Source organism: Hyla sarda, chromosome 5 (genome assembly GCF_029499605.1).
Source record: "Hyla sarda isolate aHylSar1 chromosome 5, aHylSar1.hap1, whole genome shotgun sequence".
NCBI lineage: Eukaryota > Metazoa > Chordata > Amphibia > Anura > Hylidae > Hyla > Hyla sarda.
Genome location: NC_079193.1, coordinates 98,280,070 through 98,296,268, shown reverse-complemented (window position 1 = coordinate 98,296,268; position 16,199 = coordinate 98,280,070). Strand labels below are relative to the sequence as shown.

Genomic DNA, 16,199 nt, shown 5'->3' with positions numbered 1-16,199 from the left:
GTATGTATGTGTGTATATGTGTGTGTGTGTGTGTGTGTGTGTATATATATATATATATATATATATATATATATATATATATATATATATATATATACTCGAGTATAAGCCAACCCGAGGCCCCTAATTTCAACCCAAAATCCCAGGAAAAGTTATTGACTCGAGTATAAGCCTAGGGTGGGAAATACATCATCCCCCCCTGTCATCATCCAGACCCCCGTCATTAACATCCTCATCATCACCCTGTCATCATCCAGACCCTCATCATCATCACCTGTCATCATTCCCCACCCCCCTTCATCATCCCCACCCCCCTTCATCATCCCCTTGTCATCATCCCACACCCCTCCTTCATCATCCCCTTGTCATCATCCCCACCCCTTTATCATCCCCTTGTCATCATCCCACACCCCCCCTTCATCATCCTCTTGTCATCATCCGCCCTCAGTGGTCTTCAACCTGCGGACCTCCAGAGGTTTCAAAACTACAACTCCCAGCAAGCCCGGGCAGCCATCGGCTGTCCGGGCTTGCTGGGAGTTGTAGTTTTGAAACCTCTGGAGGTCCGCAGGTTGAAGACCACTGCGGCCTTCGACATCATCCAGCCCCCTCTCACCCCCTTTAGTTCTGTACAGTACTCGCCTCCGCTCGGCGCTGGTCCGGTGCTGCAGGACTGTCCGGTGAGGAGGTCGTCCGGTGGGATAGTGGTTCCGGGATGCTATCTTCACCGGGGGCGCCTCTTCTCCGCGCTTCGGGCCCAGAATAGAGGCATTGCCTTGACAATGACGCAGAAGTACGTTGGTAATTAACGTACCTCTGCGTCGTCGTCAAGGCAACGTGACTATTCTGGGGCCGGGCCCGAAGCGCTTAGAAGAGGCCTCCCCGGTGAAGATAGCAGCCCGGAACCACTATCCCACCGGACGACCTCCCCACCGGACAGTCCTGCAGCACTGGACCAGCGCCGAGCGGAGGCGAGTACTGTACAGAACTAAAGGGGGTGAGAGGGGGCTGGATGATGTCGAAGGCCGCAGTGGTCTTCAACCTGCGGACCTCCAGAGGTTTCAAAACTACAACTCCCAGCAAGCCCGGACAGCCGGTGGCTGCCCGGGCTTGCTGGGAGTTGTAGTTTTGAAACCTCTGGAGGTCCGCAGGTTGAAGACCACTGCGGGTGGAGAGTTCACTCGAGTATAAGCCGAGGGGGGTGTTTTCAGCACGAAAAATTGTGCTGAAAAACTCGGCTTATACTCGAGTATATACTATATATATATATATATATATATATATATATATATATATATATATATATATATATATATATATATATATATATATATATATATATATATATATATATATATATATATATATATATATATTCTGATATTTGTTTCCTAAAATTTGATGTATATTACATGATTATTTACAATCTATTACAATCTATTTATGTACAATTGTGCTCAAAAGTCTGCATACCCTTGAAGAATTGGTAATATATCACCATATTTAACCACTTAAGGACCTAGGGCGTATGGATACGCCTTGACGTCCTGGCACTTAAGGACCCAGGGCGTATCCATACGCCCGTGGGAATTTCGGTCCCCGCCGCGCGCCGGTCGGGGACCGGACCGGGATGCCTGCTGATATCGTTCAGCAGGCATCGCGCGCAAATGCCCAGGGGGGTCATTAGACCCCCCATGTCGGCGATCACGGCAGATCGTTGGTGAATTCACACTAACGATCTGCCGCGATTCGGGTCATACGTGTGACCCGCTGATCCGAAGATACAAGGTGATCGGGGGTGTACAATACATCCCCTATCACCCACTGTATCTATGGGGAGGTGGCGATTTCGTCACCCCCCCAGGAGCGCTGCTATTGGCTGGACGATCGTCCAGCCAATAGCAGCCGGCGGGGGAGGGGTTAACTGCATCTTCTTGCAGCTCTGCCTGTTAGCTGAGTTCAGTCAGCGGGCAAAGCTGCTCGAAGGTGCCAGGGACCCCCTCCCCTCTGTGAGGATTGGAGCCCCATCAGGACCGACGATCCCCCATAGAGCAGGGACAGAAAAAACCCCAGGGAAAGGTAGGAAAAAATTGTGTAAAACAGTAAAATAAAAGTAAAAAAAAAAAATCCCCCCCCCCCCCCCGACCCCCTAATAGGTCCCCAAGGGTCTGCCTGAGATTTTTTAGCTTGACCAGGGCCCTATTAGGGGTTCAGGGCGCTGCATTTGGCCCCCCCATTTTTTTGGGGCCGCAGCTGTTTATTTTTGTTCATATAACGGTGTGTGATTTCTAATCACACACCGTTATATATAGTATACACCAAGCACACACACTACATACATCCCCGCCACCCCCACACACACCCCCTCCCACCCCTCTCCCCCACCACCGCCCCCCCGCTACCGTAGAAAAAGGCGATGGCTCGCCGGGCATTTTCGGTAGCGGAGGCATACGCTTTTCTTGCCTCCGACTCCGAATCTGTCAGTGAGGACGGTGAAGATCCAACATTCCTGTGTTCTTCATCGTCCTCCTCATCATCTAGTACTGATGATGAGCCCCCTGCACGGCGGCGTAGACGCCGCCAGGCGAGGCCACGCACCCCCCATGAAAGTGCCCCAGTGGCTGGCACTAGTGCGAGTGGTGATGCCGCTCGTACTAGGAGTCCGACCCCCCAGGCAATTTTACTGGAGCTCCCTTCCGGTGAACCTGTCTGGAGACCTCCAGAGGGTTATCAGCCACGGATTCCGGAGTTTGTTGGCGACTCTGGAATCCGGATTGACACGGCTGGGTTCACTGAATTTGACTTTTTCAGTTATTTTTTCAGTGACAGCCTGGTCAATCACATGGTGGAGCAGACGAATCTGTACGCCAGGCAGCTCATCGCCCACCACCCTGATTCTTTTTTGGCCAGGTCCAATGAATGGTACGCCGTCAGTGCAGCCGAAATGAGGACATTTTGGGGCCTCGTGCTGCACATGGGCCTGGTCAAAAAGCCAAGTGTCAGGCAGTACTGGAGCGGGGACGTCCTATACCAGACCCCGCTGTACAGTATGGCCATGGCACGGAAGCGGTTCGAGGCCATTCGGAAATGCCTGCATTATGCAGATAATGCGGCATGTCCACCCCGAAGTGATCCCACCTATGACCGGCTTTACAAAGTGAGGCCGGTCATCGATCACTTTGGGGCCAAATTTTTGGAGGCCTATGTACCGCTTACGGAGCTCTCTGTAGATGAGTCTCTCATCAGTTTTAAGGGGAGACTCATCTTCCGCCAGTATATTCCCTCGAAGCGGGCGCGATATGGCGTGAAGCTATATAAACTTTGTGAGAGTACCTCCGGGTACACTCTCAAGTTTAGGGTGTATGAGGGACGAGATTCCCGTATTGAACCCCCAGATTGTTCCCCCACTCTGGGTGTTAGCGGGAAAATCGTTTGGGACCTTATGTCCCCATTGCTGGATAAGGGTTACCACGTGTACGTGGACAACTTTTATACCAGCATCCCTCTCTTCACATCCCTTGCCGCCAGATCGACGTCCGCTTGTGGGACCGTGCGGAAGAATCAGAGAGGCCTCCATCTAAATTTTGTTCAGACACCTATGCCCAAGGGCGAGTCCCGTGCCCTTACCCATGAAAACCTGTTGCTGGTCAAGTATAAGGATAAGAGGGATGTCCTCATGCTGACCACTATTCATGGTAACGGCAGCTCACCTGTCCCTGTGCGAGGTACCACAACAACGGTCCTCAAGCCCAATTGTATTCTGGACTACAATCAGTATATGGGGGGAGTTGATCTTTCTGATCAAATCCTGAAGCCATATAACGCCATGCGGAAAACACATGTATGGTACAAGAAAGTTGCGGTCTACTTGGTACAGGTTGCCATGTACAACTCTTTTGTACTGTACCAGAACGCTGGTAACACAGGGACATACCTTCAGTTCCAAGAAGAAGTCCTAAAGGTCCTGATCTTTGCTGACCGGGAAAGAGCAGCCCGGAGTTCAGAAGGAACTGGAGTAATAGGTGCCAGGATCGTCCCAGGCCAACACTTTCCCCCACACTGGAAAGAAGGGACGATCCCAGAAAAAATGCAGAGTGTGTAACAGGAGGGGGATACGGAAGGACACCACCTATCAATGTGACACTTGCCCTGATCATCCGGGCCTCTGCATTAAAAACTGCTTCAGGGAGTATCACACTTCCATGCAGTACTAAATTTTCCCTTTTCATTTTAATTTTCCATAATTTGACCCCAATGTACCAAGTCCAGAGTACATTCCAAGTTTTAACCCCATAAAACCACTAAATTGCCCAAAAAACTCTCATAAAAAAAAAAAAAAACTGATACGACCTCTGGGGGTATTTTTTTCTCTGGGTCATGGGTCACTGAGTCACTATCATCGGGGACTTTTTATGTTGCCTCAAATGCGCAGCGCTCTCTATCTCCACCTGAGCGGGGTGCGCATTTGAGGCAACAGGTTAGGGACGGCCACACACATCACATTCCCAGAATGATGATTCAGAGCATAGGGTTTGGGGTGGGCATATTTTTTAGTTTTGGCCATGCTCTGGGTCATCATTCTGGGAACATAACCTGTTTTATCCTTTTATGTCCCACAGTACCCCTTGTTAGTTATTAGTGTACCCCATATAATGCTCCTTGAGGGGGGGGTCCCACTGTTCTGGCTCCATAGGCAGAAGCTCAAGGCCCCTGACTGCCCTCCTGTTCCTCCGTGACCAGTGTGCACCCGGAGATCCGTTTTACGCCCAGATATGAGGTATGTCCTTTTTCCAAAGAAATGTATTTACAAATGTAAATTTTTTTTTTGCTTTTCTGGCAGTAAATGCCCCCCCCCCCCCCCCCCATTTCAGCAAAATTAGCAAATGTGACTCTTTCTCTTCTGAGCATTGTAGCGCTCCTGCAGTGCATTTGACATCCACTTATGGGGTACCTCCATACTCAGAAGAGATGGGGTTACAAATTTTGGGGGGTATTTTCTGCTATTAACCCTTGCAAAAATGTGAAATTTGGGGGTAAACACACATTTTAGTGAAAAATATATATATTTTTTGTACATATGCAAAAGTCGTGAAACCCCTGTGAGGTATTAAGGTTCACTTTATTCCTTGTTACGTTCCTCAAGGGGTCTAGTTTCCAAAATGGTATGCCATGTGTTTTTTTTTTTGCTGTTTTCGCACCATAGGGGCTTCCTAAATGCAACATGCCCCCCCCAAGCAAAATTTGCTCTCAAAAAGCCCAATATGACTCCTTCTCTTCTGAGCATTGTAGTTCGCCCGAAGTGCACTTCAGGTCAACTTATGGGGTACCTCCATACTCAGAAGAGATGGGGTTACAAATTTGGGGGGGGGGGATTTTCTGCTATTAACCCTTGCAAAAATGTGAAATTTGGGGGGAAACACATTTTAGTGAAAAAAAAATATATTTTTTTTACATATGCAAAAGTCGTGAAACCCCTGTGGGGTATTAAGGCTCACTTTATTCCTTGTTACGTTCCTCAAGGGGTCTAGTTTCCAAAATGGTATGCCATGTGTTTTTTTTTTTGCTGTTCTGGCACCATAGGGGCTTCCTAAATGCAACATGCCCCCCGAGCAAAATTTGCTCTCAAAAAGCCAAATATGACTCCTTCTCTTCTGAGCATTGTAGTTCGCCCGAAGTGCACTTCAGGTCAACTTATGGGGTACCTCCATACTCAGAAGAGATGGGGTTACAAATTTTGGGGGGTATTTTCTGCTATTAACCCTTGCAAAAATGTGAAATTTGGGGGGAAACACACATTTTAGTGAAAAAAAATATATATTTTTTTTACATATGCAAAAGTCGTGAAACCCCTGTGGGGTATTAAGGCTCACTTTATTCCTTGTTACGTTCCTCAAGGGGTCTAGTTTCCAAAATGGTATGCCATGTGTTTTTTTTTTTTTTTTGCTGTTCTGGCACCATAGGGGCTTCCTAAATGCAACATGCCCCCCCGAGCAAAATTTGCTCTCAAAAAGCCAAATATGACTCCTTCTCTTCTGAGCATTGTAGTTCGCCCAAAGTGCACTTCAGGTCAACTTATGGGGTACCTCCATACTCAGAAGAGATGGGGTTACAAATTTTGGGGGGTATTTTCTGCTATTAACCCATGCAAAAATGTGAAATTTGGGGGGGAAACACACATTTTAATGAAAAAAATATATATATTTTTTTACATATGCAAAAGTCGTGAAACCCCTGTGGGGTATTAAGGCTCACTTTATTCCTTGTTACGTTCCTCAAGGGTCTAGTTTCCAAAATGGTATGCCATGTGTTTTTTTTTGCTGTTCTGGCACCATAGGGGCTTCCTAAATGCAACATGCCCCCCGAGCAAAATTTGCTCTCAAAAAGCCAAATATGACTCCTTCTCTTCTGAGCATTGTAGTTCGCCCAAAGTGCACTTCAGGTCAACTAATGGGGTACCTCCATACTCATAAGAGATGGGGTTACAAATTTTGGGGGGTATTTTCTGCTATTAACCCTTGCAAAAATGGGAAATTTGGGGGGAAACACACATTTTTGTGAGAAAAAAAAAATAATTTTTTTACATATGCAAAAGTCGTGAAACCCCTGTGGGGTATTAAGGCTCACTTTATTCCTTGTTACGTTCCTCAAGGGGTCTAGTTTCCAAAATGGTATGCCATGTGTTTTTTTTTTTTGCTGTTCTGGCACCATAGGGGCTTCCTAAATGTGACATGCCCCCCAAAAACCTTTTCAGAAAAACTCACTCTCCAAAATGCCACTGTCGCTCCTTCCCTTATGAGCCCTCTACTGCGCCCGCCGAACACTTGACATACACATATGAGGTATTTCCTTACTCGAGAGAAATTGGGTTAAGAAAATTTCTCTCTTTTTACCCCTTGTAAAAATGCAAAAACTGGGTTTACAAGAACATGCGAGTGTAAAAAATGAAGATTTTGAATTTTCTCCTTCAACTTGAGGCTATTCCTGTGAAACACCAAAAGGGTTAACAAACCTTTTGAATGTCATTTTGAATACTTTGAGGGGTGCAGTTTTTATAATGGTGTCATTTATGGGGTATTTCTAATAAGAAGGCCCCTCAAATCCACTTCTAAACAGAACTGGTCCCTGAAAAAAAAAAAATTTGAAAATTTTGTGAAAAATTGGAAAATTGCTGCTGAACTTTGAAGCCCTCTGATGTCTTTCAAAAGTAAAAACTTGTCAACTTTATGATGCAAACATAAAGTAGACATATTGTATATGTGAATCAATATATAATTTATTTGGAATACAGATTTTCCTTATAAGCAGAAGGCTTCAAAGTTAAAAAAATGCTAAATTTTAAATTTTTTCATCAAATTTTGGAATTTTTCACCAAGAAATGATACAAGTATCGACAAAATTTTACTGCTAACATTAAGTAGAATATGTCACGAAAAAACATTCTCGGAATCAGAATGAAAGGTAAAAGCATCCCAGAGTTATTAATGCTTGAAGTGACAGTGGTCAGATGTTAAAAAAATGGCCGGGTCCTTAAGGTATATTTGGGCTGGGTCCTTAAGGGGTTAAAGAAAGCACAAAAAAAAGAACCAAGCAAGAATCAGATATAACATCTGTCGACAGGACAGGGGATAGATTTTCCTTAACTGGAGTACCCCTTTACATTTTCACAATTAATTCTCTCAAAGGACAGAATAATAATAATAATAATAATAATAATAATAATAATAATAATAATCTGTCCTTTGAGAGAATTGTGAAAATTTAAAGGGGTACTCCAATGAAAAATGTTACAACTTAACTTTCATTATTGTATTTAAATAGAGCCAAGGGTTGAAAATCCAGCACTTCCTGCATAATGGTGCAGGGAGTGATGGAATTTTAACCCTTGGCTCTATTTAAATACAATAATAAAAGTTACATTAAAAGTTCTTGCAGGTGGTACTTTGGCAAAAGGCCTCCAGGTCATGGAAAGTCTTTGGTAGTCTTGCATGAGCCACACGTTTAGGCTATGTTCACACTGTGGAATTTCCACTCTCCCACACAATTTTTGTTCCGCAAAGGTTGCTGAACGGAAGTGCGGAATACCGCCGGAACTTCAGCGGAATTCTGTGTTCTCAAAACACACAATTTCGCTGAAATTCAGACCCCTATTGACTTCAATGCGATATGCAGAATTTCTTTATTAAGTTAAAAACATTTTTTTTTGCAATGTTATAGCCCCCATAGGGGGCTATAACACTGCCCAAACTGACCTTTTACATTGATCATTGTTATCCCATAGGATAACATTGATCAATGATTCTGCCGCTTGACTGCTCATGCCTCAGGCTCTGAGCAGTCATTTGGCAATCGGACACACAGGAGGAAGGTAGGCAACCTCCTTCTGTCCTCCAGCTGTTCGGGACACCGCGATTTCGCTGCAGCAGTCCCGAACAGCCGACTGAGCTAGCCGGGGGTAGTTTACTTTCACTTTAGACGCGGTGTCCTGGCCATTGTTAAAGGCCGGCACGACCCGTGGCCCCGCGTTATAGAAAGGGAGCGGACTCAGGGCATACAGGTATGCCCTGTGTCCTTAATGGGTTAAAGGGGTTACCCACCATAAGGTGATTTTAGTACATACCTGCAAGGCTATCTTTTTGGAACTTGTTGGTTGTTGGATCAAACTACACATCCCATAGTTACATAGTTTTTAAGTATAAGGTCACTTTCCTCCCTCCCACACATCAGCCACCCCACCCATTGCAGCACAAATGAGCTGCATCCATTCAGTGTTTTCTAATCAGGGTGCCTACAGCTATTGCTAAATAATCTCTCTCCCACTCGGCGGCCACTCCACCCATTGAAGCAGGACTGGCTCCCTTTGCACAATTGACAAGTGAGGACATGTCTCGACGCACTGCAACCTGGGAAATCCTGATATCTGAGTAATTATGTAAGCTGTTAAAAATTAACATTGAGGCAAAAATCACATAAGAATTGTGAGACCACCGTCACACACAGGTACAGACACTATACTATGAACTACACTAACTTTACTGCCCTTGTAGCATAGTCAAATAAAAAAAAATCCTGGAATACCCCTTTAAGGTCAGGAGACTGTGAAAGCCACTGCAGAACTTTTACCTGTTTTCACAGGAGTTATCCTTTAAAATGGTACTCTGAGATTTTTATTTTTTAATTGACTGTGCTGCAGGGGCTGTAACGTTAGCGTAGTTCATTATATAGTGTCTGTACCTGTGTTTCTTGGTGGTCTTGCAATTATTCTCTGATTTTTGCCCCAAAGTTAATTTTTAACAGCATACAAAAAAACTGTTGTCTTAGGTTTTCCCAAGTTGCAATGCGGCCGGAGACATTACATCACTAGTCGGGAGTTTTTCAACAGCTGGAGACACGCTGTTTGGAAAGCACCGTACTACAGAGACAAACATGTGCATACAGAGTCTTCACGTATCGTCATTAAATATTATAAACCCCACAACAATAATAACAAGTCATAAACCAGTCTCCATAATAGCTCGGTTTTCTTGTTTTCTGGGAGAATTCACGGTGACTGACACTGACAGGAATCCTACGGCGTACACTCTGTCAGGAGAACCCGCCGCACCATCAGTCATAATGCTTAAGGGCTGTAATTGGTTGTTTGACTTTACCTCAGAGGTGACTGGATATGTGTTTTCATTGGAGATAATGAATGTTATTTAAGTGCTGCGGAAAGTAAGCCGGGTATTGAGGTAATGGCACTTGTCAGAGTGATCTCATTGTCTTTCAGCTGCTGTACTGCTTGCCTGGGCACTTTCATCAGCACATTTAATTTTGACTTGAAAAGCATTAGGTATGCAGAGCTTCTAGGGATCGGAGCACGCTTGCCGGTTTGCTAGCAGTTATAGCATTGTGCTCATGATTATTTTACAAGTCCTACCATCGTAATGCTTGTTTGTGCAGCCTGTAATTGATAAAAAAAATAATAATAATCACACGCCACTTTGTGTCCCTTTCGAAGCATCTGGAAGGAGGGATAGGACCTGACAAGGCGAACAAACAACAGTGGACAATGTGACATTCAACAAAAAGCCTTTTAAAACTAAACTTTAGGTCTGTCAACATATCTCAAGGGTCCAGGGTATGGAAGACAACAGGAAATGAGATGTCGTTCAAGCACTAAAATCCGTATATATATATATATATATATATATATATATATACACTGTACTGGATGTAAGCAATAAAGCAGACCAATGGTCATCTAAATGAGGGCGTCAGGGAAGATAGCTGTCAGTAAAATGACAATTTGACCAATGACCTGGTTGTTAAGTCCCAAGGGACAACGTCATATCTATACGTCCAATGTCCCCAATAAGTTAAAGGGGTTGTCTGACCTATTAAAAAAAATCCTATGGCTTGTTATGGTGTTAAGATAAAAAATAAACAGTACTCACCAGTTTAAAGGATAGGTGATAAGTGTTTGATCGCGGGGGTCCGCCTGCTGGGACCCCCCGCGATTTCCTAAACAGGGCCCCGGCATTAGCGGTCAGTGTGAACGCTAATGTGCATAGCATTGACCTGAGTGGTCGAACGTTACACACCCTCCTCGCCCCGTCCCCAGACATTTCTATGAGAGAGGCGGGGAGGAACGAACTCTGCCTCCCCGCCTCTCCCATAGAGGTACATGGAGGAGGCCTGTCGGCTACCGAGTCATGCTGCGGCTGGCACACCTCCTGTACGGGAGAGCTGCGATAGAGCCATGGCACCGCGCAGGAGATCGCAAGGAGTCCCAGCGTTCAGACCACCCACAATCAAACACTTATCCCCTATCCTGTGGATAGGGGATAAGTGTTTTCCGCTGCAGATATCCTTTAATCCATGCTGCATTCAGGTCAGCTGCTCTGGTCTGGCTCGCCAATTGCAGCAATGACATACCAGTATACCCGCATCACTACTGCAACCAACCTCAGGTGGTACACAGTATGAAAACACCTGTAACTAATAATTGGCAGCAATGGTGACATGTGTTTATGGGTAAGTCATGGCTGCAGTCCTATAAACAATGTTAGTAGGAAGGAACGGACAGCAGTGCTGAATGCAGCAGGAACACTGAATTTCTATCACTTGGGACCAAAAGCAAAATCAGATACAGGACCCCCATTTTCCATTTACTCTTTAATACTGGGGTCTTCCTATAAAAAGGTGTTGTGTGCCCCCCCCCCCCCCCCCCCATCTGTGACCCTCTATTGCATTGTATATTGTATTAAAATGTATAATTCTATTCAGCAAAATAATAAATAATGAGTGCGTCTTTGGAATAGGTTTCACTTGTTTTATTAGCTTAAAGGGGTACTCCACTGGAAAACGTTTTTTTTTTGTATTTTTTTTTTCAAATGAACTGGTGCCAAAAAGTTAAACAGATTTGTAAATTACTTCTGTTTCAAATCTTAATTCTTTCAGTAATTATCAGCTGCTGTATACTACAGAGGAAGTTCTTTTCTTTTTGAATTTCTTTTCTGTCTGGCCACAGTGCTCTCTGCTGACACCTCTGTCCATTTTAGGAACTGTCCAGAGTAGGAGCAAATCCTCATAGCAAACCTCTCTTGCTCTGGACAGTTCCTGGCATGGACAGAGGTGTTAAACTTCCTCTGTAGTATACAGCAGCTTATAAGTACTGGAAGGATTAAGATTTTATAATAGAAGTCATTTACAAATCTGTTTAACTTTCTGGCACCAGTTGATTTAAAAGAAAATGTTTTTCAGACGAGTACCCCTTTAAAGGGATTATCCAGAAATTGAAAAACAGATACAGTGGTCCCTCAACATATGATATTAATTGGTTCCAGTAGAACCATCATATGTTGAAACCATCATATGTCGAGTACATATGTCTATGTAAAAATGGTAGTTGGTTCTGGGGCCTTGGAACCATTGTATGTTGAATACATATCTCTATGGGAAACTGCTAATTGGTTCTGGAATGACCATTGTATGTGGAGTGTATGGGGAGTGTTTAACAAACCAAGGTGCCTCCAGCTGTTGCACAACTACAACTCCCATCATGCATGTACAGCCATTGACTGTCTGGGCATGCTGGGAGTTATAGTTTTGCAACAGCTGGAGGCACACTGATAGGGAAACATTGATGTATGGGGTGTATATGTATTGTATGTGATGTGTGACATCGCATACAGTACTGTACAGTTCTTTAAATACCTTCAGGGGGGACAGAATGTCCTCCATTACGATCCTGCCGACTATAGCTCTATAGGAAAGGAAGGGGAGCAGCTCATTGGATGCCTGCAGCAAGATGCTGCAGGCTATTGGCTATGGCTGCACTGGGGGGGCGGGGCTTACACGGAGCTCACAGTGGAAGCCTGCATGAGTTAGCAGGACAGCAAGTGAGTAACAGGAGGCAGAACGGGGCACACGGGGCACATTAAACAACTCTCTGTCAGTTGCTGAAGTTGTCAGCGCTGTCAAATAGCTGTTTGTACGATGGCCCCAACACACAGCAGCATCATATGCCGATGCTGCCTTCAACATACGATGGGCTCTGAGAGGCCATCATATGTTGAAATTATCATATGTCGGGGCCATCATAAGTCGGGGGGTCACTGTAATTTCTTTCAAACACCACACCTGTCTGTTTCCTGGTTGGGTGTGGTATTACAACTTGGCTCCTTTCACTTCAATGGAACTGAGCTACAGATCTGACCTTGCAGAGTTGTGACAAAGTTATTTTAGTACTATCACTACTGTTATTCTGGGAATCCCCTTCATGGCGCACAGCTATTTCTCATTCTCAAGATTCCAGGGGGCAGGACCAGAGGCTGGGCTTCGTTTCCCTTTGTTGTCTGGCCAATCACAGCATGGCACAGCACTTACTCTGTATTTAAGTTGGTTCTAGACATAATGCTGGTAAAAGTACACTGTACTCAACAGGTTGGCTGAGGGATGATTTACAGTAGACTGCTATTGATGGTATATGGAGGGAGAAGGGGTTACTAATGCAAAAGGTTTTCAAAAAAGCAGCATTAAAGCAAAAAATGGCAGAACTACTGCATGAGGGAAGCCCTGATTTTTTTTTAGGGGCAGTGCGGATCCTCAGGAGGATGGAGACAAGCTCAAGGATTGTAGGTATCAAGCCCTGGCTCACTGCAAAATGCTGTTTTTTATTTTTCGTTAGTGTATGTTCAAATGAAGAACAAAGACTCTGTATGAAGGATGCACAAAGGTAAGGCTGGGTTCACACCACGTTTTGTAACTACGGTTCCCGTATACGGCTGGAAGGAGGGGGGCGGGGCTTAATCGCAGCGCCCCCACTCAGCCGTATTCGGTAACCATATTTAATGCATGTCTATGAGCCGACCGGAGTGAACCGCAGCCTCCGGTTGGCTTCGTTTTAGGCCGTATGCGGTTTCCCGACCGTAGGCATAAACGCGGTCGACCACGCGGTTCACTCCGGTCGGCTCATAGACATGCATTAGATACGGTTCCCCTATATGGCTAAGTGCGGGCGCCGCGATTAAGCCCCACCCCCCTCCTCCCAGCTGTACACGGGAACCGTAGTTACAAAACGTGGTGTGAACCCAGCCTAACGGAGATTTTACAGATTAATTTATCTCAATAGATAAATTATACTCTTGCTCACCGCAAAGAGGTGTATTTAAAAAGCATTACTGACCACCCTCAACACAAACAGCTGATCATAGATAATTCCGCTCACTGACACCCTCCGCTTCAATCTCTTACAGAAGCTTGGCTCTGCCATTCTAAATGAGGGCTACTCCATACACAAGTACATAGAAGTATATCCTCGACAATGTATTTCATATTTCCAAGTGCATCACTTAACTAAGGGATATTTTTCTTACAATACAGGTTAAACAATGACCATAGGATGTAACCTGGGGACGTTCTTGCTACTCTGATGGCTTCAATTACCAGTCATGGCTCAGTAAATGCAATTCCATTATTAAAAGAATCTCTCATAGTCTAGCTAGCGGTCAACAGGCCATAAAATAAAACAAGAACATGTAACCCAAGTCAACCAAAGCCTGCTAAAAGCTTTTGTAGATTAGCAGAACAGCTATAAAAAGAGGAAGGCTGAGCTGAATAGGAGGTTTTGTCGCTCAGCCCTAATCCCGCAGTTTTTGGCCAACTTTGAAGCACAGACTGCATCTGACCTACAGCTATTGTGTCAGTAGGAAACCTTCCAGCATCAGATGGAAAATAACTTCTATCAGGCTCTGTGCACACAGTATTAGAGCATCAATAACGTATACCTAAGACTCTAAAGACACATAGTGGCAAAGGTTCATAGGGTTCGATGGTGGAAAAAAAATACTGTTTTTTGGTGGTGGTTCTCAGTGTACGAAAGAGTAGTATGCTTTTGGTCTCAAATAGATAAAAAAAATTGCCAGCATACAGGATCAAATTCAGGACCTTATGGGCTCTCTGTCAGTTTTATACTAACAGGCATAATACAATGCAATATAGAAATATTACAGTAATAATAAAGCAGCCAAAGGATTGAAAAACAGCAAAAGCTGTTTTTCTTTTTTCAATACGGTCATGACCGTAAATGTTGGCACCCCTGAAATATTTTTAGGAAATGAAGTATTTCACACAGAAAAGGATTGCAGTAACACATGTTTTGCTATACACATGTTTATTCCCTTTGTGTGTATTGGAACTAAACCAAAAAAGGGAGGAAAAGTAGCAAATTGGACAAAATGTCACACCAAACTGGACAAAATTATTGGCACCCTTTCAAAATTGTGGAAAAATAAGATTGTTTCAAACATGTGATGCTCATTTAAACTCACCTGGGGCAAGTAAAAGGTGTGGGCAATATAAAAATCACACCTAAGGGTGCGTTCCCACCTGGCGTATACGCAGCATGATATTTCATGCTGCGCAAAATTTACGGCAGCAGCGGGAAATACGCTGAGTATCCCTCGCTTACTATACACACAGGGCTTTCCAGCGGCAGCCCTATGTGTGCAGTGAGTTTTGGAGGTGGAGCCGCGCATCACAGTCATGCCGGAACACGGCCTCGACTCCAAAACTCACTACACGCAGAGGGCTGCCGCCGAAAAGCCCTGTGTGTATAGTGAGCCAGGAATAAACAGCGTATTTCCCCCTGCTGCCATAAATTTTATAATAATTATAATACGCTGCGTATACACCAGGTGGGCACGCACCCTAAAAGCAGATAAAAAGGAGAGAAATTCACTTAGTCTTTGCATTGTGTGTCTGTGTGCACCACACTAAGCATGGACAACAGAAAGAGGAGAAGAGAAATGTCTGAGGACTTGAGAACCAAAATTGTGGAAAAATATCAACAATCTCAAGGTTACAAGTCCATCCCCAAAGATCAAGATTTGCCTTTGTCCACAGTGCACAACATTATCAAGAAGTTTGCAACCCATGGCACTGTAGCTAATCTCCCTGGGCGTGGACGGAAGAGAAACATTGATGAAGGTGTCAACGCAGGATAGTCCGGATGGTGAATAAGCAGCCCCAAACAAGTTCCAAAGATATTCAAGCTATCCTGCAGGCTCAGGGAGCATCAGTGTCAGCACAAACTATCCGTCAACATTTAAATGAAACGCTATGGCAGGAGACCCAAAAGGACCCCACAGACATAAAAAAGCAAGACTACATTTTGCCAAAATGAACATGAGTAAGACAAAAATCCTTCTGAGAAAACGTCTTGTGGACAGATGAGACCAAGATAGAGCTTTTTGGTAAAGCGCATCATTTTTACTGTTTACCGAAAATGGAATGAGGCCTTCAAAGAAAAGAACACAGTACCTACAGTGAAATATGGTGGAGGTTCAATGATGTTTTGGGGTTGTTTTGCTGCCTCTGGCACTGGGTGCCATGAATGTGTGCAAGGCATCATGAAATCTGAGGATTACCAATGGATTTTGGGTCGCACTGTACAGCCCAGTGTCAGTAAGCTGGGTTTGTGTCCGAAATATTGGGTCTTCCAGCAGTACAATGACCCCAAACATACGTCATAAAGCACCCAGAAATGGATGGCAACAAAGTGCTGGGGAGTTATGAAGTGGACAGCAATGAGTCCAGATCTAAATCCCATTGAACACCTGTGGAGAGATCTTAAAATTGCTGTTGGGAAAAGGCACCCTTCCAATAAGAGAGACCTGGAGCAGTTTGCAAAAGAAGAGTGGTCCAACATTCCGGCTGAGAGG

General features: G+C 44.6%; 1 protein-coding gene across 3 annotated transcripts in view; it reads right to left on the bottom strand.

The window, feature by feature from the left end:
* The window catches only part of LOC130273350 (ubiquitin-conjugating enzyme E2 E2), a 263,263-nt gene that overhangs the window by 101,473 nt on the left and 145,591 nt on the right, over positions 1 to 16,199 (bottom strand). The window lies entirely within an intron of this gene.